This window comes from Pongo pygmaeus, chromosome 14 (assembly GCF_028885625.2).
Source record: "Pongo pygmaeus isolate AG05252 chromosome 14, NHGRI_mPonPyg2-v2.0_pri, whole genome shotgun sequence".
Taxonomy (NCBI): domain Eukaryota; kingdom Metazoa; phylum Chordata; class Mammalia; order Primates; family Hominidae; genus Pongo; species Pongo pygmaeus.
The window spans coordinates 113,184,070-113,208,268 of record NC_072387.2 but is presented as its reverse complement, the minus strand read 5'-3'; the positions used below and the strand labels follow the sequence as shown (position 1 = coordinate 113,208,268).

Here is a 24,199-nt window from a genome sequence, read left to right as displayed (position 1 = left end):
ATTCCATATGTTGCCTTTTTACTATGTTAATTTCCTTTGCTGTGCAGAAAATTTTAGTTTGATGTAGTTTCAGTTATCTATTTTTTTATTTTGTTGCCTAAACTTTTAATGTCCTGTCTAAAAAAGAATTGCCAAGACCAGTGTTTTCTTAGTTTGTGCCACTATAACAAGATACCTAAGACTGGGTAATTATAAACAACAGGCATTTATTGATCACAGTTCTGGAGGCAGGGAAGTCTAAGATTAAGGCACCAATACATTTGGTTTCTAGAGACGGCTCCTTTCTGCTTCTAAGGTGGTGCCTTGTTGCTGCATCCTCTGGAGGGGAAGAACGCGGTGTCCTCACATGGTAGATGGGACAGAAGGGCAAAAAGGGTGCACATTGTATGAAGCCTCTTATAAGGGCCTTAATCCATTCACAATGGAGGAGCCCTCATGACCTAATCACCTCCTGAAGGCCCTACCTTTTAATACTATTATATTGGAGATAAAATTTTAACATAAATTTTGAAGGAAAAAAACCATTCAAACCAGAGTAGCCATCCTAAAACTTTTTCCCTTATGTTTTCTTCTAGGAATTTTACAGTTTCTGGTCTTACATTTAGGTGTTTAATCCATTTTGAATTTTCATATACAAGATAAGAATCCAATTGTATTTTTTGCATATCAATATTTAGTTTTCCCAGTGCCATTTGTTGAAGACAATATCCTTTTTCCATTATGTATTCTTGACACCTTTGTCTAAAATCTGTTGACTGTATATGCATGCGTTTATTTCTGTATTCTCTATTATGTTTCTGATTATAGTCAATTATTCTCTGTTATGGTCTATATATCTGTTTTTGTGCCATTATTATATCATTTTAATTATAGCTTTGTAATATATTTTTGAATCAGGCAGTGAAATGTCTTCACTTCTGTTCTTCTTTCTCAAAATAATTTTTGCTACTCACTGTTCTTGTAGTTCTATATCTATTTTAGGATTCTTTTTCCATTTCTGTAAAAAAATGCCATTGAGATGTTGGTAAAATTTGCATTGAGTCTATAATAATCACTTTTAGTGACAGAGATATTTTACAGTGTTAAACCTTCCAATCCATGAGCATGGGATACCTTTCATTTGTGTCCTTAATTTTTTTCAGCAATGTGTTGTAGTTTTCAGTGTACAGGGCTTTCACTTTCTTAGTTCAAGTTATCTCTAAGTATTTTCTTCACTTTGACACTATTGTAAATGAATTGTTTTCTTAATTTTATTTTCAGACAGTTTATTGCTCATGTATATAAATGCAACTGATTTTTGTTATCTTTGTATCTTATAATTTTTCTGAATTGGTTTTTTAGTTCCAACAGTTTTTGTTTTCAGAGTTATTTGTGGAATATTTAGGGTTCTCTACACAAATGATCATGTCATCTGCAACAGAGATAATTTTGCTTCTTCCTTTCTGATGTGAATGCCTTTTTTTTCTTGCCTACTTGCTCTGGATAGAACTTCTAGTACCATGTTAAATAGAAGTGGAAATAATGGTCTTTTTTGCCTTGTTTCTGATTTCTGATTCTAGAGAAAAAGCTCCCCAATTTTTATCTTTGAATATCTGTTAGATGTGAGATTTTTATATTACTAGGTTGTGGTAATTTCCTTTCACTCATAGTTGGTTGAGAGTTTTTATCATGAAGTAAAGTTGAATTTTGTCAAATGCTTTTTCTAAATCTATTGATATAGATTTACTTTCTGTCAGTGGCTAGTAGATATTAATAGTCAGATAATTTTATTTAAAACAAGCTTGATTGTATATTTTCAACCTTGTGTATTAGCCCATTTATCAAAATATACATAAAATGCAGCCTTCCCAGTCAATATTGTGATTTATATCCTTCATTCTGTTAACATGAACATCATACATTTTAAAAATATATATACCTTCCTCAGAAAGAATATAGTATAGAATAAATGTTAGGATTTAAAACAATTATCTAGTACAACACTTCCTTTACCAGAATAAGTGTTTAAAAGAGAGGTGACTATCTTATAATCTTTGAAGGGAAACTAAATTATCTAGAAATCAAAAAATTAGAATAAACACCAAGGTTTAGTCAAAAGTGGAGATGCATCTGTTGAAAAAATAGAAAAGAGCATGCCTGTGGTTTCTAGTAAATAAAATTCATCAAGACCCAGCAAAAATAATTCAGACTATGAAAACTAATTTTTTAAACAGGGATAAGGACACTTTCTAAAGGGTTAGTTAGAAAAGAAGTGGCTTGCATTGTTTCAGTGGCTGATGGGAGACTGATAATTTTATAGCAGATTAAGGAGCTTGTATTAAGTCCATTTCTACACTGCTGCTAAAGACATACCCGAGACGGCACAATTTACAAAAGAAAGAGGTTTAATGGACTTACAGTTCCACATGGCTGGGGAGGCCTCACAATTATGATGGAAGGCAAGGAGGAGCAAGTCGTATCTTACATGGATGGCAGCAGGCAAGACAGCTTGTGCAGAGAAACGCCCACTTATAAAACCATCAGATCTCATGAGACTTATTCGGTATCACAAGAACAGCACAGGAAAGACCCACCCCCATGATACAATTACCTCCCACTGGATCCCTCCCATAACACATGGGAATTGTGGGAGCTACATTTCAAGATGAGATTTGGGTGGGAACACAGCCAAACCATATCACTCTACCCCAACCCCTCCAAAATCTCATGTCCTCACATTTCAAAATCACTCATGCCTTCCCAACAGTCCCCCAAAGTCTTAAATCATATTAACATTAATTCAAAAGTCCACAGTCCAAAGCCTTATCTGAGACAAGACAAGTCACTTCTGCCTATGAGCCTGTAAAATCAAAAGCAAGTCACTTACTTCCTAGATACAATGGTGGTACAGGCATTGGATAAATACACCCATTCCAAATGGGAGAAATGAGCAAAAACAAGGGGGCTTGTAGCCCTATGCAAGTCTGAAATCTAACAGGGCAGTCAAATTTTAAAGCTTCAAAATGATCTCCTTTAACTCCATGTCTCACATTCATGTCACACTGATGTAAGATGTGAGTTCCTGTGGTCTTGTGCAGCTCAACCCCTGTAGCTTTGCAGGGTACAGCCTCCCTCCTCGTTGCTTTCACAAGCTGGCACTGAGTGTCTGCAGCTTTTCCAGGTGCACAGTGCATGCTGTCAGTGGATCTACCATTCTAAGATCTGAAGAACAGCAGCCCTCTTTTCACAGCTCTACTAGGCAGTGCCCCAGTGGGGCCACTGTGTGGGGGCTTCAGCCATACATTTTCCTTCTGCATTGCCCTAGCAGAGGTTCTCCATGGGGGCCTTGCCCCTGCAGCAAACTTCTGCCTGGACATCCAGGAGCTTCCATATGTCCTCTGAAATCTAGGCCAAAGTTCTCAAACCTCAATTCTTGACTTCTGTGCACCCGCAGGCTCAACACTACATGGAAGCTGCCAAAGTTTGGAGCTTGCACCCTGTGAAGCCATGGCCTGAGCTATTATCTTGGCCTCTTTTAGCCATGGCTAGAGCAGCTGGGACACAGGGCACCAAGTTGTTAGGTGGCACACAGCAGGGAGGCCCTGAGCTCAGCCTACAAAACCACATTTTCCTCCTAGACCTCTAGGTATGTGATGGGAAGGGCTGCCATGAAGACCTCTGACATTCCCTGGAGACATTTTTTTCCATTGTCTTGGGGATTAACATTTAGTTCCTTGTTACTGATGCAAATTTCTGCAGCTGGCTTCAATTTCTCCTTAGCAAATGGGATTTTCTTTTTTATCACATTGTCACGCTGCAAATTTTCTGAACTTTTATGCTCCGCTTCTCTTATAAAACGGAATGCCTTTAACAGTACCTAAGTCACATCTTGAATGCTCTGCTGCTGAGAAATCTCTTCCACCAGATACCTTAAATCATCTTTCTCAAGTTGAAAGTTCCACAAATCCCTAGGGAAGGGGCAAAATGCCACCAGTCTTTTTGCTAAAACATAGAGTCAGCTTTATTCTAGTTCCCAACAAGTTCCTCATCTCCATCTGAGACCATCTCAGCCTGTATTTCATTGTCCATATCATTATCAGCATTTTGGTCAAAGCCATTCAGCAAGTTTCTAGGAAGTTTAAAATACATATTCAAAAATAAAAATTTTATCAGGTATCATTTCAGGCCATAATAGAATAAAAATCAACAACAAGAGGAAATTTGTGAACATACGAATATGTGGAAATTAAATAAACATGCTCCTGAATGACCACTGGGTAAATAAAGAGATTAAGAATAAAATTTAAAAACTACTTGAAAGAAATAAAAATGGAAACACCACATTCCAAACTCTATAGGATACAGCAAAAGCAGTACTAAGAAAAGTTTTTAGCAATAAATGGCTACATCAAAAAAGTAGAAATATTTTAAACAAACTAATGATTAACCCCTAATTATCAGAAATTGGAAAAGCAAAAATAAATCAAACCCCTAATTAGTGGAAGAAGAGAAATAATAAAAGTCATAGCAAAACTAAATAAAATCAAGGCTTAAAAATACAAAAAAATCAACAAAATGAAAGGTTTTTCTGAAAGAACAAACAAAATTAACAAACAGGTAGACTGAGAAAGAGTAAAGATTCAAATAAGTAAAACCAGAAACAAACAAAAAGACATTAAAAGTAATACCACAGAAATAAAAAGGATCATTAGAGACTGTTATGAATAACTATACATCAACAAATTTAAAAACTTGGAGAAAATGGAAAAATTCCTAGACACATATAACACACCAAGATTGAACCAGGAAGAGATAGAAAACCTAAGCAGAACAGTAACAAGTACAAGATCTATTAGTAATAAGTCTCCAACCAAGGAAAAGTCCAGGACTGGATAGTTTTAGTGCTGAATTTCACCAAACTTTAAAAAAAAAAAAAAAAAAAAAAAAACTACAACCAATTATTCTCAAACTATTTCAAAAATTGAATAGGAGGGTATTTTTTCTTACTCATTCTACAAGGTAAGCGTTACTTTGTTACCAAAACCAGAAAAGGATACAACAACCAACTGTAGGCCAATATCCCTGATGAGCATAGATGGAAAATATTCTTATCAAAATACTAGCTAATTAAATCAAACATCAAAAAAAACAACATGATCGAGTGGAATTTATCCAAGAAATGCAAAGATGGCTCAACATATGCAAATCAATAAATGTGATACACCATATCAACAAATGAAAAAAAATCATATGATCATCTCAATAGATGCAGAAAAAGCATTTGATAAAATTCAACATCCATTCACGATAAACACTCTCAACAAAATAAACAATCTCAACAAACACTCTCAAAAACACTCAACAAACACTCTCAACAAAAACATCCATTCATGATAAACACTCTCAACATGCATTCATGATAAACACTCAACAAAGAGGGTACAGAAGGAACAAACTTCAAAATAATGAAGGCCATATATGACAAGACCACAACTAACATCTACTGAGTAGCGGCAAATTAAAAGTCTTTCCTCTGAGATCTGGCGCAAGACAAGGATGATTACCTTCACTGCTTTTATTCAACATCGTAGTGAAAGTCAGCCAGAGCAATTAGGCAAGAGAAAATAAAGGAAACTCAAATTGGAAAGAATGAAGTCAAATTGTTCTTGTTTTCAGACAACATGAACTTACACTTAGAACAATATAATGACTCCAGCAAAAAAACTATTAGAAATAATAAATGAGTTTAGCAAAGTTGCAGGAAACAAAATCAAAGTGCAAAAATCAGTAGGATTTCTATACACCAATAGTAAACAATCTGAAAAAGCAATCAATAAAGCAATTCCATTTGCAATAGCTACAGAAAAAAACTAAGGAATAAATTTAAGGAAGTGAAAGAACTCTGAAAATGATGAGACACTAGCAAAAGAAATTTAATAGGACAAAAAAATTGAAAGATATCCCACATTCATGAATTGGAATAATATTGTTAAAATGTCCATACTACCCAAAGTGATCTACAAATTGAATACAATTCCTATCAAAATACCAATGGCATTCTTCACAGAAATAGAAAAGGCAATCCTAAAATTTGTGTGAAACCACAAAAGACCCCAAATAGCGAAAGCAATCCTAAGCAAAAAGAACAAAGCTGAAGGCATCACACTGCCTGATTTCAAAATATACAACAAAGCTAAAGTAACCAAGTGAGCATGGTACTGGCCTAAAAACAGACATGTAGGCCAATGAAACAGAATAAAGAACCCAAAAATAAATCCATGCATTTACAACCAATTCGTTTTTCACAAAGGCACAAAGAGCATACATAGAAGAAAGAACAGTCTCTTCAATAAATGGTACCAAAAGCTGAGTATCCATACACAGAAGAATAAAATTGGACCCCTATCTTTTATCATATAAAAATATCAAGTCAAGATGAGTTAAAGACTTCACTGTAAAACCTAAACTACAAAACTACTAAGGAAAACACACACACACACACACAATTCAGGATATTGGTCTTGGCAAAGATTTTTGAGTAAGACCTCAAAAGCACAAGCAACAATAGCAAAAGTAGAGAAATGGGATTACACCAATCTAAAAAGCTTCTACACAGCAAAGCAAACAGTGGAGTGAAGAGAGAACCTGCAGAATGGCAAAAAGGATTTGCAAACTATACATCTGACAGGGGATTAATAATCAAAATATATAAGGAGCTCAAACAATTCAACAGCAAAAGTACAAATAATCAAATTAAGAAATGGGCAAAGGACTTCTATACAGACTTCTCAAAAGAAGACATACAATGAGACAATAAGTATATGAAAAAATGTTCAATGTCACTAATCATCAGGGAAACTCAGATCAAAACCACAATGAAGTATCATCTCGCCCCAGTTAAAATGGCTATTATAAAAAAGACATAAAATAACAGATGCTGGTGAGCATGTGAAGAAGGGGGAACCCTTGTACACTGTTGGTGAAAATATAAATTAATACAGCCATTAAAAAAAACCATGTAAAAGTTTCCCAATCCAATCTGTAGTCTTTTTTGTTTTTTGTTTTGTTTTGTTTTGAGACCGAGTCTTGCTCTGTTGCTAGGCTGGAGTGCAGTGGTGCGATCTCAGCTCACTTCAACCTCTGCCTCCTGGGTTCATGCAGTTCCCCTGCCTCAGCCTCCCTAGTAGCTGAGACTACAGGTGCATGCCACCATGCCTGGCTATTTTTTTCTTTTTCTTTTTTTTTTTTTTTTTTTTTGGTATTTTAGTAGAAACTGGGTTTTACCATGTTGGCCAGGATGGTCTCAATCTCCTGACCTCGTGATCTGCCCGCCTCGGCCTCCCAGAGTGCTGGGATTACAGGCATGAGCCACTGCACCCAGCCAATTTGTAGTCTTTATGTATACTGTTCGGGTGATGGGTGCACCAAAATCTCACAAATCACCACTAAAGAACTTACTGGTGTAACCAAATACCGTCTGTTCCCCAAAAACCTATAGAAATTTTAAAAAACCCAATCCAGCTATCCCACTGCTGGGTACATATCCAAAAGAAAGAAAGAATATATATATATATACACACACACACACACATATTAGTATATATACTGATATATATATAGTATATATGTGTGTGTGTATATATATATATTAGTATATCAAAGAGATATCCACACTGCTATGTTTATCACAATACTATTCATAACAGGCAAGAAATTGAATCGACCTAAGTGTCAATCAATGAGTGAATGAATAAAGAAAATGTGGTATATTTGCATAATAGAAGACTGTTAAGCCATAAAAAGGAATGAAATTCTATCATTTTTCAGCAACATGGATGAACCTGGAAAATATTATGTTAAGTGAAATAAGCCAGGCACAGAAAGATAAATTTTATACGTTCTTACTTATATATGAGAGATAAAAAGGTTGATCATGGAGGTAGAGAGTAGAATGGTGGTTATTTGGGGCTGGGAAAATAAAGAGGAAGGAGGGGAAACAGAAAGACTGGTTAATGGGTACAAAATACAGTTACATAGAATAAGTTCTAGTGTTTGATAGTACTGTAGAGTGACTACAGTTATCAATAATTTATTGTATATTTCAAAAATAGCTAGAAAAGAAGCTTTGGAATGTTCTCAACACAAATACATGATAAACATTTGAGGTAATAGATACCCTAATTACCCTGATTTAACCATTAACCCATTGTATTAATGTATCCAAATATCATATTGTACTCCATAAATATGTATAATTGTGTATGAATTTTACTAAAACAGAAATACAATAAATTTCTGATATTTATAAGCCACCTAGTCTCTGATACTCTTTTGTAGTTGCTCAAAGACATTGGGTATAAAATAATTTTTATACCTTTTTTTTGGTCTTGAGTAACTGAAAGGATGGAGTTGCTATTAACTCAGACGGGAAAGACTGCACAGTGGGGTCCTGGAGGGAGAATAGTTCAGTTTAGAACTAAGTGTGAGACCCCTATTGAACAATGAATACGGCAGTTAAAGAGCCAGAACTTTGGGGGGACACATTGAGACTGGACAGAAAAATCAGGGAGCCTTCACTATATGGATTATTGACACCCATAAGGCTGAATGAGTTTACAAAAAGAGCAAACATAAATAATGAGAGACCCAAGGACTGAGTACTAAGACTCTCCCAAATTTAAAGGTAAGCAGGATGGGAAGCGTAGTAAAAAAGACAAGAGAAGGAGAGGTTAGTTGTGGAAGAGAAAAACCAGGAGTGTGTGTTCCTGGAAGCCAGGTGAACAAGTTCCAAAAAGGAGGAAGTGATGAACTGTACCCGACACTGCTGATAGGGCTACTAAGGCATGAAAGTGAAAACTGACATAGAATTTGGCACTAGTGTGGTCACTGGAAACTCTGACGAGACCAGCTTTACTGGAGTGAGGAGGACAACGAATATTTATTGGCCATTCGGGTAAAGTGTCCCAGTTCACTGGGGGCCTTGGAGTTTTTCCCCTCTTATTAGTACTGCAAAAGTAGCTTGCTGGAGGGAAAGATCAATCTTTCTAATTGCAGATTTTTGTGCTCTATGAAAGGAGTTCATCCGGTTTCAATTATTGTGCCTTTTTTCATTAGATGTTTATTCTGTATTGATGTGTGATTGTGTGTACATGTGTGTGGGTGTTTTAATTTCCAGTCCAGAGCTGCTTTGATCCTAGAAACAGAATACTCAGCATTCCATCTCAGTGAGCACTGCTTCGCAGTCCCATATTTGCTTTTCTCCTCCCCTGCTAGCTCAATTCTAGGGAGGCCAATTAAACTGCCTACACTAGCATCAAACATAGCATACACTATCTCGACACATCGGTGATTATAAACACCCCAGTATATTTTAGAATAAGTACTGAGCTGCACTTGGGGTGTTTTCACTTTGCATGAACTGTCTTTTGAGTAGAAACACATTGTAACTTGCAATGCACTCATGTTCTCAGGGGTATTGTCATTAACTGCAGGAAGACACCTGCACTAAGCTTCCTCCTCATAATTAGTGAGGTCAAATCATTCCCGTTGTATGTGTTTTTCAGTTCTTGTCCATTTTCTGAGGCTTGATAATTAAATTTGATGTATGAGTCACTCACTAAAGTCATTGTAAGAAAAGTAAATAAAACATTTTAGCAATGTCTGAAAACTCAGAGGAAAGTAATTTTTGCTAGGGGGGATAAAATTGAGGCCAGAACATTCTTAAGTTTGTATACCTCAGAGGGATACCTGTCTCAACCTACACTGAATAAACACATTGAAAAATTATGTTTTCATTGAAAAATTGCCTCTATTTAAAATGCTGAAAATGGCTGGTATGTTAAATAAAGAAATCATATTATTCCCAAGTTACATCTGAATCTACATCACTTTTCTTCTTTGTTATTTAGAAAAAAATATGTTAATCTTATATATATATGCAAAAATCAGCATGTAAGAATTCTAAAAGAACTATGTACCTAACCAGGAGACACTCACAGACTGGGGGGATGTTGCTAATTTTCTCAACCAGGTAATATATTTGTTAGCTGGTCATAATAATGGTCTGCTGGTGGCCATAAAGAAAACCCAGCAGTTCCCTTTTCTCTACTTTCTATAAGTGAAAATTAGATAATCTGATAAACTGGGTTATTAGATTATCAGAAAATTAGATAATCAGATAATCTGATAAAGAGAAATTGTGTTGATGATGCGTTACTGGGTGATAATATGTGCTTGGAAGAGCCTCAGGTACGCCCTCTACTTCCAAACAACATAATGCATTTAAACAGTAGTTTTGTGAAGAATATCCATTCATTTAATGATTCATTGATTCACTTGCTTTCTCAACTTCTATGCATTGAACATTGGTAGATGAGCCAGGACCTGTATTTGTTTACTTCCAACAGAAAGATAACAGTGGAGACCAGCAGACAAAATTGTAGGTTGATGACATGATAGACCAGGGGTTGAAGGAGAGATTTTATGCCCTTCTACTCTTTTCCTCACACATTCACCATAGGCGCTCACAGGATACATGGACAGAGTGTGCTCACAAGCCTGATTTTATTAATCCTTATCCCAAACGTCACTTCTTCTCTGGTCCTTCCAATCTAAATTGTTCACCCTGGTTTTTCTTTTTCATTCTCTATTATGGTCCTTCATAGCATTATCACATATTGACATTTTTATATAACATTTGTGTTAAGTCCATGTTTTCCCTCTTGGAAGGTCACATCCATGAGAACAGAGAGCTCATTAGATTTTTTTTACTACTATTATAGACCATAGATTTGTTATACTCTATGCAAAGTGTAGCATTTATCACAAATATTTAATTGAATGTTTTAAAAAACTATTAGTAACAAATACAACAAAATTCCTTCCTAGGCATCACCCCCTTGCTTGCTAGAAAATTTTCAGTATCTAACTCAAGAATGACATATAACAAAAATAAAACAAAAAATAAGAATAAAATAAACAAAAGGAACCAAAATAAATAAATAAAACTGTCAGTACCTTTATCTCCAGGAGCTCAAAAAATGTATTTTCTATTTGTATTTAATCCAGATAATGTGCATTGTAATAAAAAATGTTTTTCAGTACTCTATCCAAATTTCCAATACCTTCGTGAAATAATTTGATGTCTAAAATTGTTTTGTCTATTTTGTGTGTGTCTGATGGAGTGTCCCTCTGTCACCCAGGCTAGACTTCAGTGGTGCCATCTCAGCTCACTGCAGCCTCTGCCTCCCTGGTTCAAGGGATTCTCCTGTCTCAGCCTCCCTGTAGCTGAGATTTCAGGCATGCCACCATGCCTGGATAATTTTTATGTTGTTTTAGTAGAGATGAGGTTTTGCCATGTTTGCCAGGCTGGTCTCGAACTCCTAACCTCAAGCGATCTGCCCATCTCGGCCTCCCAAAGTGATGGGATTACAGGCGTGAGCCACTGCACCTGGCCGTCAACTTCTTGTTATAGCCTGTTATAGCCTATTATATCCCCAGGTGCAAAGTCACCTAAATGCCTGAGTCAGGAAAATCTGGAGTAGAAGTGTCTTTATTTAAACTACCCAGAACTGCCACTTACAATCTCATGCCATTGAACATCTGCACACAGCAGAGGGCTCAGCCCAAATCATGTCAGTCCCTCTTCACATCTTTCAGTTTTCCCCTTCTGCCAAGAGCCTCAAGGCCCAGATTTACTTTGTCTTATGATGCTGTGTCCTTATTGTTATTCAGAGTTACACTGTAATATCCTCCCCTTTAACTCCACCTGCTGCTTTACCTTCTTCTGAAATATACAACACCCAGTTGCCTTGTTTTTCAGTTACTATTCCTATAGGTCATTCCCATTTCAAGACTCATGCATACTAAAGTTAAATTGTTCATGGCTAAAAAAAAGTATACATAACAAAATCTCTGAATATTTGAAGTTCTACTAATGGGGAAATCAAATTTTCTAACAGTTGAAGAGATCTATATGCTGTATGTTAGCAAACTATGGACTCAAATGTCTCTTCAAAAATGACCGTTCTTTCTTATCACTTATTTGGACTACTATAACTTACCATAGCAACAATGCAGTATCTACTAGATGCCAGGCACTATAGTAGGCACTCTAGGGTTGATACATTGACAGACATTGACCTTCAGTTTTCATGTTACCACACTGTCCTGGTTTTCTACCTACCAGCTGCTTCTATTCACATATTTTTTTTTTTTTTTTTTTGAGACAGAGTCTTGCTCTGTCACCCAGGCTGGAGTGCAGTGGCATGATCTCGGCTCACTGCAATATCCACCTCCCAGGTTCAAGCGATTCTCCTGCCTCAGCCTCCAGAGTAGCTGGGATTACAAGTGCAAGCCACTGTGCCCAGCTAATTTTTGTATTTTTTTTTTTAGTAGAGACAGGGTTTCGCCATGTTGGCCAGGCTGGTCTTGAACTCCTGACCTCAGGTGATCCACCTGCCTCAGCCTCCCAAAGTTCTGGGATTACAGGCGTGAGCCACCACGCCCAGCAATCTATTCACATATTTTAATTGACCTCTAAATGTTTAGTAGTTCAGGGATTGGCCCTAGTCCCTCTTTATTACTCTCTTGTCCTGAATGATTTCCATTTATAACAACAGCTTTACATTCAATATAGTGCCAAAGTATACCTCCAATCCTTAAATGCCAACTCTGATCTCCAAGTGCCTACAATGTTCTTCCAAATGGATATCCAATAGGCATCTCAAAGTGATCATGAAACCACCTTTGCAAAATTATGACAGTGAAAGAGATCTGACCTAATCAACTCCATCTTGCTTCTAACCTCCAAGCTGATATGGGAAAAGGGCAGGGAAGTGCTGAGAGGAAAAGGGTAGGTCTCTGGCAAAGGCTCCACCCATAGGCCTGTGTCCACAGACCTAGGTGAGGACAGGCACTCCTGCCTTCATGCCCAAATATTATATTTCCCAAGACCACCCTGGCCCACCACTCTCCAATCCTGTGCTTATAAAAACTCCAAGACCCTAGCAGGCAGACACACAAGTGGGTGGACGTCAAGAGAAGTGGATTGGCGGAAGACGACACAAGCGCCAGGACATCAAGAGGAACATACTGGCAGAAGAGCACACCGACAGAGCCAGCAGGCCATTGACCATCAGAATGATGTGGAGTTTGGCCTGGGGAGTTGGAGGAGAACCTAGGACACCGAGCAGCCCGACTCCAGGGAAAAACCATCTCCCTTCTTGCTCCCTCATCTACTGAGAGCTACTTCTACTCCATAAAACTGTGTACTCATTCTCCAAGCCTAGATGTGATCCAATTCTTCTGGTACACCAAGGCAAGAACCCAGTGATACAGAAAGCCCTCTGTCCTTGCAATAAGGCAGGGGTCTAATTGAGCTACCTATAGATGACTAAACTAAAAGAGCACCCTGTAACACAAACCCACTGAGGCTTCAGCTGTAAACATTCAGCCCTAGACACTGCCATGGTGTTGAAGCCCCACAGCCTATCTGTCTATGTGCTTCCCTAGAGGTTTGAGCAGTAGGGCACTGTAGAAGCGAGCTATACCATCATCACATACCCTGTGAAGGGGATGAGGGAAATTTCCCCTTTCAACTGGGGGCTCGTCCAGGACTGCAGAAGGTGTGAGTGTGAGTGAATGTGAAACTGTTGAGCCTGCCTGTCTTCCAAAACCCTGCCACTTCTCCCTTTTTCCTGTAAGAGGCTCTGTTTCCCTTCATGGAGTTTTAAAAGTCTGCCCTAACTGGGCTGGTCAAAAACCTCCAGACTTTGTTTCTTTTCTCTCTTTCACATGATTTGCAATGACTCTTATCTCTTCCTTTATAATGTTAAGAGTTTTTCTACAGGCTGTGACAATGTTACTAAGTAAAATGAGCATTAGGCTCAGCTGCCAAAGGTCCAAATCAGACCAGTTGTTCCTAGAGGTGCCATATATGCCTCCATGTCGACAGCTGCAGGCATGCATGGCTCAGGGCACCTCCTGTTACACTTTCCCTTTTCAGCTTGAGTACCTGGGTGTGCCTGCAGCAGGCAAAGTGGAGTCCAACAGCCACGAGGTGGGGCATGGGAGAAAGCCTCAGTAGTAGCTGCGACCCCATAGAGCCAAAGGATGGGTGCTTTTTGCCTGCTGTACCAATGGAAACCTTTCCTCTCCTGGCCAAGGAATTCAACTCAGTCTGATCCAGGGGAAAGATATAAGGATTGGAAATGCCCAGTTGCACTAAGCAAGGGGTTCTTCCCCCAGAACCTCCTGCTTTTTGCCCCTTAAACTGTTTTTCTTTTTTCTTTTCCTAAGTGAGAGGCCTCCCCCACCCCCCACCAGCTGTTTCTGGAAGGAAAGTTAATGGAGGAAAAACTCCTGCTGGCTGATAACTGCAAATTCAGCAGGGCACATTTGAGATACTCTAAACAAACAGCCTCTGAAATACCTTTTCAGTTCCGAACTCAATTCCAAGCTTCAGGCTGAGGCCTTAGAAAGAAAGACCAGGTCTGAGGGCCTCAAAGCCAAGCAACAGGCAAAATGTAAATGTGCAGGACCAATTCCTGCTGACTTAACCCCACCCCACAAAATGAGGCCATGCTTCATGGCATAAATAGGCCCAGGGAACTCCAAGTTTGCTGACAGCAGGGAGAAAGGGAAGTATAATTGAGGGTAGTTAATTCCTATTCTCCAGGTTTTCCCTGCTTCATGGGTATTATTACCTATGGCCAGTACCTGCCAAGGTCACCAAGGCTCAGCGACACCAGGTGGAAAGTGAAGCCAAGCACTTGCTTGCTTTCTCCATCACACCCTGAATTTTTCCTGAAAGAAAGAAGGGAAATGAGGGATGCCTCTATTCCCTGTCTTTCAAAATGGACAACCAGTTCTCTTTACTGCCCCCAGCTTATACTACTCTGGAGTGTATCTTGAACCACTGGGACTGCTTTGACCCTCAGAATCTGGAGGAAAAATGCCTCATAGCCCTCTGCATAAAGGTTTGGCCAAATTATGAAGGACTGGATTGGGCCCAGAAAATAACCATGCATTTCAATACCATTCAGCAGCTGGAACTTTTCTGTAGACATGGGGACAGATGGTCTGAGGCCCCATATGTGCAGGCTTTCTATTCCTTGCAAAGCGATCCAGACCTTTGCTGACAGTATAGGATTGATGCAGCCCTCCTGTTTGCCATCTCAGGGAAGGCTGCAAGGGATAAGCTCAGGAAATTAAAGATATGAGTCCCAGAGGCACCCCCAGCAGAGGTGCCAGCTCACTCCAGCCCTGCTCCTCCAGGTCCACCCTGACCTCTCTATACAGCTTCAGCCTCTCACTTGCCCCCTCCTAGAAATCTTACCCTAAACAAGCCCCAGTCTCACTCTTGCACCTTCAACAGATGTCCAGAGAATTTAGTCCCAATAGGGTCCAGGTTCTCCTCTCTCTACAAGACTTAAAGCAAATTAAGGGGGAATCTTGGCAAGTTTTCAGGTGACCCTGATAGATATATAGAGGCTTTCCAGAATTTCACCCAAACATTTAAACTTTCCTGGAGAGATGTTATGTTACTTTCAAATTGACTCTGATGAACACTGAGAAACAGGCTGCTCTGCAAGCAGCAGAGAGATTTGGGGATGAGCTTTGTATCACATGTAGCATCAGGAAAGGGAGTGAATATTATCCAACTGGAAGAGAAGCAGTACCAGTGAATGACCCTAAATGGGATCCCAATATCGAGGCAGAAGACTGGAAAAAGAGACACTTTCAGTTGTGCATAATGGAGGGCTTAGGTAGGACTAAGACCAAGCCTCTCAACTATACTAAGTTGTCCATGATCGACCAGGGATTTGATGAAAATCCCACTGCCTTACTGGAGAGACTGAGAGAGGCCTTGGTAAAGCACACCTCCCTATCTCCTCCTTAAAAAACCCTGGACTCCCAAGTTTGAGGTAGGCAGATTTGAGTACTAATAAACTCATGTTATTCCACTGAGATGTTTCTGCCTTTATTAAACTCCCTATTGCAAAAAAACTGCTGTGAGTGCATCACTTCTCTGGACATCATAACAAACTCTTTTTCCCTTTGTATTTTCCATATCCCTCCAAGGTACCACAAATCACTCACTTGCTCAAACCAAAAATCCCCAATCCATTTTTAACTTTTCCCTTTTCTACCCTTCCTGTATCTAACCACTGGCAAATTTTGTTTCAAGTTGTGTCTTGAGTCTGCCCACTTTCTCCATCTTACATCCAACCACCATACCATATGTGGCCACCTTGCATATATTTTAAGGTCTACTTAACTAAGTCTCTGTTTCCACAATTGACCAGCAGAATTTATTCTCCATACAAGTAGCTGAACAGATCTTATTTAAAAAGAGAAAACACATCGTTCTCTTGTGTATGGGATACAGAAAGCCCTCTGTCCTTGCAAAAAGGCACGAGTCTAATTGAGCTAACACAAGCCCCGTATGGATGGCTAAACTAAATCAAGCGCTTTTCATTGTTTTTAAAATTAGGTCTAAACACCTCGCTGTGACTTTTAAACCACCAGATCTGGCCTCACCTCCATCCCTCACCTCACCTGCTGCTGCTCTCACCTGACCTCACTGCGCTTTAGCCCCCTGGCTCCATTCCAGTTCCTTGGCAAATCAAGATCCATTCTCCCCTCAGGCTTGGCAAGATGCTGATGGTGAACAATGTTGCTTCATTGTAGCATAATGCCTCTAAGATGAAAACACACTTAAACTTAGTGTTGAACCCGAAACTCCATCTCCTTATCCTGTGCATTTTCATGTCTTGTCTGTAATGAATAATTGCTTCAATGTTTGCCTTGGACACTAGAGCTTCCTCAAAGTCAGAGTTGGAGTCATCTTATTCTCTGTTCTTCCATGGCACCTTGAGAGCTTACTAGATGAATGAATAAACAAATAATGAATGAATCAATGCAGAATGCCAAGCACTCATTCATCAGGTCTTTCCCTGCCATTAAAGGAACAACAAGCATCATTTACCCTCCTTCCCCAACACTTTTACTTAGTTGAGTTGGTACTGAAATAAGAATTACTGGATCTGGATTCTACCCATCCACTATTCTCATGATCTTGAAAACTACCTCTCTTGAATCCTTGAATCCTCAATTGTAAAACAAAGGCTTTGGAGTAGATTGGTGGTTTGCTAACTTTCTAAGTGAAAGAAACATTTTAAAATAAAATTATATACATTTTAATATATGAATCATTTTTAAATTATGCTGGGCCTGGTGCAGTGGTGCACACCTGTACTCCCAAGGCACTCGGGAGGCTGAGGCAGAAGGACTGCTTCAGTCCAGGAATTTGAGGCTGGAGTAAGCTATGATTGTGACATTGCACTCCATCCTGGGTGACACACAAGACATTGTCTCTTAAAAAATTTTTAAAAATGTAATAAAATAAATAATGTTGCTTTGGTTGAATGGGCTGGTGTTCTTGAAACTCTGCCAATCAGCAAACCCATCTGTCCCTGCCTGTGGGAACCCCAGAGGCACCTCCATAGATTTCCAGGGCTCTGCCAAGCCCAGTTCAAAAACCACTGGACTCAAAAGTCTCTAAGGCCCCTGATAGATCTAACATTTCATGATTCCAACTCTGAAATAAACAACAGATGTCGCCAACTAAAGCCGAATATTTATTCATGTACTCCTTTAAAAATTAAATGGAAGGCTTTCCTCCCCCTTAGAAAGCAAGCAAAATTCATTGCTTGGAATTCTGACAGAGTATACTAAATGACTTTGTCACAAAGTGTTATAAGATTTTGCAAAATTGAACTTATGTAGTTTTTTGCTGACTTGAAGTGTTATTGATTAGAAAATACCTCTACCCTCCGGGCCATGCGTGCCTCAGAAGGTTTCAGATCCAGGAACTCGACTCACCTCACCTATGTACTGGAAAGGTCAAGCCACCATGGAAACCCATTAAAACACAAACGCACATTTACTCCGCTTGGAGGTTGAGAGTGACAGATCCAATCTCACCCAGAGCCACATTGCAGCCTCCAGGAGGCTGATGTAATTCTCCTGCGAGTCTGTGGTTTAAATGGAATTGATTATTTAAAAATATTAGATATGGCATTGCTTGCTTTTTCACATTGCATTAAGAACTCTCATACGTGAAGCTAGAAGCTAAGTAGACATACAGTCATAGTGTCCTCATACCTATGTATATGCACACACCTGCACATGGGTACACACACGTACATAGAGGAGACAATATTAATAGTTTATATATGTGTAAGCATTTACATTTATAAAGCACTTTACTATATAGCAGGTCATTCAATTCTCCTAAGAACTCTGTAAGCTCGGTATTTATCTTATTGACATAGAATAGTTATACATATTTGGGAGGTATATGTGATATTTTGATACCTGTATACAATGTGTGACAATTATATCAAGATAACTGGGATAGCCATCAATTTATCTTTTCTTTGTGTTGGGAACATTACAATTCTTTTCCTCTAGCTATTTTCAAATATACAATTATTGTTAACTGTAATTTTTCTACTGTACTATAGAATATTACAACCTATTCTTCCTAACTTTTGTATTTCTATAAGCTAGGTGTCTTTAAGAAGCTGCTAAGCACACAAAAAAAAATGCACTAAGGGATTTTCATACATTTACCACTTTTAATTGTCCCAATATTTCAAATAAAAACATGAAGGCTCTGAGAATTCAAGCGGCTTATTCAGTGTCACAATGCCAATGGGCGTATTTGTGAATGAAAACTGGTACTATCAACTATCAAGGGCAATGTTGTTTCTCTACAACATAGTTTCATCTAATCCCAAAATAAAATGTGGGCTGACTTTTGTAAAAAAAAAAAAAAAAAAGTTTGTTCTACCAGGGCAGCTTTTGGTAAAACATTTGTTCTCGATTGCTTTTCTAATGTTAGAACTAGATTTTGTATAAATTCTTGCATGTTCAATAGCCAGGATCTCTCTTTCATTGGGCAGCACCATTTACAAAAAGCTGGGTGAAGAAGTCAGAGCTGTGAGTTAAGTCACCTAAGGTTTGATATAGAGCCTTGACTTCATTCAAGATGCTTTTTGATAGAGGAATGAGACTGGGGTAATATTTTACATCCTCCTCCAAACATTCCACCTTCTCAGTAGAATGGTGTCCTCGGTCCCTTGCTTTCTCCCCATTTTCTCTATTGCCATTGACATTATTTTTTCCTTCAGTGTGATAAGATGTGTGATTTTCCTTGGCTCCTTCATTTACAGCTGGCAGCATTAGCCAGCCAGTCTTGCAGAAACAAGAGAAATGTGATGATTAGCTTTAGTGGTTTAGGAACTTTATACTGCTGGGTCTCATTAGTCGGACATCAGCCAAGAAACTTCATTCACATATAGCTTAAGCATGTTGTGCACGATCTCAAGAGCCTGCCACAACCTGAAAGCTGTGCAAACCATCCTGGATTAAGCTGTTCTGTGAGGAAGGAACGAGAGCTGCCCAAGATTAACTACCAGTCCTGTAACTAAATGGCACAGAGCTTCTAAGGGAGAAAGAAAGATAAACGATTTCCTTGATTACAAATCTCTCACTCATGTGGAAAACATATTCCCCAACTCCGAGACCATGTTACTGGAGGAGCACCATCTGCCACTGGCTCAACTCTAATGAAGAAAGAGTTCAATAGAGGAGTGATGGATCCTCTCAGTGGCCCCATTCATCCTGGGGAAAGCCGTTCTGACCACTACGTGCCACAGCGTGCCTCTCCCCTGTTGCTGCTGTGTGTCTGTGAGGATGGAGATTTTTCCTTGGAAATAAGAGAAAGAATCCAATGATGGGGTGCCACAGTCTGGCTGTTATCCCCACTGCCCATTGTGTAGCTCTTGACATACCTGACAATTACCTTGAGCCTCATTTTATCTGTAAGGTGGAATTCATCACATAAGTCTCCCAGCAGTCCTTAGTACAAAGTCTAATGTGTAGTGGCAATAAATTTCTGTACATTCCAAGAAGAATCTGATACTATTATTGTGGTTTTTTCTCAAGAAAGATGCCTTCTTGTATTCAATTCTTTTTGTTGAAAGAGAAGACTTGACTTCTAAAGTATTGTATTGACTTCTAAAGTATTGTATTGGCTTCTAAAGTAAATTTGAATTGTGCATCCATTACCCCAGTAGAGACTCACAGCTCTGTAGGGTACTAACAGGGACGCTCTTTCTAGATGAATGTAATACCCTCCACATGTGTGAATTATTGCTCACATTGTAGGTCTAACCCCTCTTTAGTAAGTCTAATGCCTGTATTTCTCAGCCTAACTCATTACAGTACCTCCCTAATTCCTGGCCATCGTTTCAACAGAGATAAGCAAAGTCCCCCTAGTAGAAAACAGAGGCAGTGACCAGAAAGTGTAAAGTCAATGAAGAGGGCACGAGGATGCCAAGGAGAGCAAGATTAAAGGTGCCAGGAAAATAACAAAAACACCTTGAGAAAGAAAATTATGATTCATCTTTCTCCATTGGACCGGAAACAAGCATACTCAATCATGGTTATGGTGAACGTATTTTCCATACCAAAAGCTGTTGGAACAAACAGTCTGACCAGAAATCTTTGTGCCATTTAAGAGAGTGAAATATGATATGAGAGATATAATTTGAGTTCTGAAATATGAGTGTCCAGAACACATCAATAGGTTTGGAGTCAACAGATTTAAAAAGTGCAAAGTGCAAAGATATATGTTCACTGAAGTCATTCTGTCAACATAAAAATTACTATTTCTTATTGATGCCATGGTGTGTAGAACTGACTTGGGTAGAACTGACTGAAAGACCTTGAACACTCAGTATCTCTAGGCATCAGTTTCCTCAAGTGAAGGAATTGTATTAGGTAGTCTCAAAAGCCCTTTTATGCACCAATATTCTATAATCCTTTAATTTAGTCTCTATGCTGTAATGGTCCTGCTTCACAAACAGTGCATGCACAGGCACACAAATACACACACTGTCACTCACACATTCATGAACTTAGCATCTGCCATTACTAACCTCTGGGACGGCAACACGGTTTTTTCACTTTCACTTGTTCTTTCAATTAGAAACATACTTTCCACGTGTCTTTCCAATGAGATCATAAGATAATGTCTAAATATTTTATAAATGACCAGAATTTACACTTCCTCATACCTCTGGGTTCTTTGATCATCACAAGTCTCCGTCTTCCATGTCAGTTACTATCCCTACAAAAAAACGGCCACAGTCATTCTCAGAACTTCCCAGCTCCCAGAAGTTGAGCCAATGCCTGGTTTCACCACCCTCTCCCCACTTTCTGGCAATAAATAACACTATTACATTTTGGGGCCAATAAATAATATCCAACAGCCAGATTGCTCAAGTTCCTTAACTTCTCTATGCCACATTTTCTCTAACAATAAGTAGATTTAATAGTGTCTATCTCATAAGAGTGTTTTTGGAAACAAATATAATAATGAATGTAAAACACAGTATCTAGTACAAATAGTTCTCCAAATCCATAAAGCAAGCCCAAGACTCCAAAAGCATCCTCTGCCATGAAGAGAAATTGATGTTTATATTAACTTATTTTCAGACAGACAGCCTCTGGCTTCCCATTCTTGAATTATCTGGTTTCACAGTTAGATGCTATCACACCAATGACTGTGCAGAAAATGGCTAAAATAGAGGCAGAGTGGAGCCCCCATGAGCTGGAACCTATGCCCCAGAGATAGATCATTGCGCATGTCATGATATCTTCATAATTAGTATATGTGTTGGATAAATGAACCAGTGACTCCTCTTCTTATAAATTTAATAAACTCATTAAATATATAGAGACCTATTTACCTGAATAATTATCGTAGTAAAAACCAGGATGCAGAACCGTTTATCAGGAATGTGATCATTAATTCTGTGTGTCAACTTGGCTAGTCTATGATGCCTATTTGGTCAACTGTTGCTATAATCTATTTCTTAGAGGTGATCAACACTTAAGTCAGTAGACTTTGAATTAATCAGGTTGCCTTCCATAATGTAGGTGTGCTTCATCCAAACAGCTGAAGGCCTTAGCAGCAGAGACTGAGGTTTCCTGAAGGAGAAGCAATTCTGCCTCAAGAGTGCAACACAGAAATTCTGCAAATTTTGGACTCAAAATTGCAACATCAACTCTTCCTTGAATTTTCAGCTTTACAGATTTGGGACATGACAGCCCCCAACAGTTGCATGAGTCAGTTCCTTAATCTCTCTCTCTCAATCTTTCTCTCTCCCCACCCCCCACATACATGCATATATGTGTGTGTATGTGTCACACATATATCTCCTATTTGTTCCTAATACAAGGAATGATCACAAATATAACATTGAACTGTATGAAATTGCTGTTTGTATAGATCAAAATTTGCTATTGGTGTCCCATGAATTTTGACTAATTATACACACATGAGTGCTAAAGTGAGAAAAATTGACTGGTTTATCCATAGTTGGTGAGATTATCAGTGATTTTTTATCATTTTCTTAGTTTTTAGTTTTTTTAATACATAACATTCGTAAGTCAGATAAATGTTTTTAAATATTAATCACCCTAAACTCACTTCTGCAGCACCATTAAGCTCAAAATAAGCCAAGCCATCCTAAATCATTAAAAAGATGACTGCTATGTGGTAACCAATGAATTAACATCTTCGCAAAATCACAAGTTTTCAGGAATGTGAGAGTATGAAACAGACTAGAGAATATCAACGAGTAAAGAAATGGTGAACGCATTTCCTGTGCAAAATGCTTTGCCTTGAGGGAAAGAGTTTCTGGGAGGCGCTGAGCAAAACGCCTTGCCTTTGGGGAAACAGTTTCAAGGAGGCACTGTGGAGGCACTGACAAGGAACTCTTAGGAGTCTTCCAGGGGAGGGAAAGAAGAAAGAGGAGCCACTGCTGGAAGAAATATAGGACTTTGAAATCCCGTGTGGCTTAGAACCAGCCATGCACTGGTGCCAAATGGAGCATGGTCCCAGTGACAGTTTCCTAGGAAGAAAAGGCAGCATGTGCTAGCTTCCCTCAGACTCACATGGCTTGGTTTTTTTGGTGTGGTTTTTTTAAATGAATAATCTTCAAGACCAATGTGTGCAAAAGACAAATAGTACTTTCAATAGGATTCTTAAAAAAGCACATAATAATTGCAAATTTTGCGAAGCATTAGAGTGTTACATCACATAATAGAAAAACACTTGCCTGGATATCAAAATTACTGTAACTCTCCTAAAATGATAAAAACACTTTGGGATTTTCCTTCTTAATGGAAAGTTTTGTCAAAAACTATAGATGGCTGTTGTATATAAGAATTATAATTCTGCGAGATTATGAAAAATGTCAAATGATTTGGCCTGAGGAATCCTGTTCTAAGACTGCGCAATTCCTGTTTGGAAATGACTCTTTCTTGTCCCCTTGCTAGTACATGAAGCAATCCACTGAAGCGCCCTTGCATACCTGCCTTACTTGGTGTGTACTAACTGCACTCATGGCCCCAAGGTTGTATGTCTCCCATTGCAGCAATCTTCCACATTGCCTCTGGACTTTGTGAGACTCGCTTTGACCAATGGAACATCAGCAAACTTGATACAAGCAAAAACACATCTTGATTTCTCTCTTTTGCTCCACTGCCTTCACCTTGAGATCATGCCCGGACTACCCTGCTGAAGAAGTTACATAGAATAGACACATGTCTCCTTCCTGCTAGCATAGGTTCAAACATGGGAAAGAGGGCAGACAAGATCAGCAAAGCCATCCAACCACCTATGATGCTTGAAAGCAAAAAATAAGTATCTACCGAGCAAAACTAAATATCTGTAGTTGATTCCCACTGAAGTGCTGTGGTTGTTTGTTATGCAGCGTTATTGAGGCCTTAGAAAATGGATACATTTAGGTCTAGGGAAGACCTACATTCTTTAGGAGGCTTTCTTTAGCTCTTTCTTCTCACCAAGATCTACCAGTTGTAAGCTGTATTCCATCAAAATTCTGCTTGATACTAGGTAACGTGTGTGTGTGTGTGTCTTATAAGAATGGATCAAATTATGTCATTTTTGGTTGTTTTATTAGGAACAGAAAGCCAAACACTGCATGTTCTCACTTATAAGTGGGAGCTAAATAATAACAACTTACGACCATAAAGAAGAAAGCAATAGACACTGGGGTCTACCTGAGTGGAGAAAGTGGGAGGAGGGAGAGAAGCAGGAAAGATAACTATAGGGTACTGG

The 24,199-nt window shown here is 38.8% G+C and overlaps 1 long non-coding RNA gene across 1 annotated transcript in view; it reads right to left on the bottom strand.

Annotated features, from left to right (window-relative positions):
* Positions 1-24,199, bottom strand: part of LOC129011545 (uncharacterized) — a 222,308-nt gene that overhangs the window by 159,778 nt on the left and 38,331 nt on the right. The window contains exon 2 of the long non-coding RNA XR_008493353.1: positions 21,129-21,181. This is a non-coding gene — a long non-coding RNA (uncharacterized LOC129011545). The remainder of the gene's footprint in view (positions 1-21,128; positions 21,182-24,199) is intronic.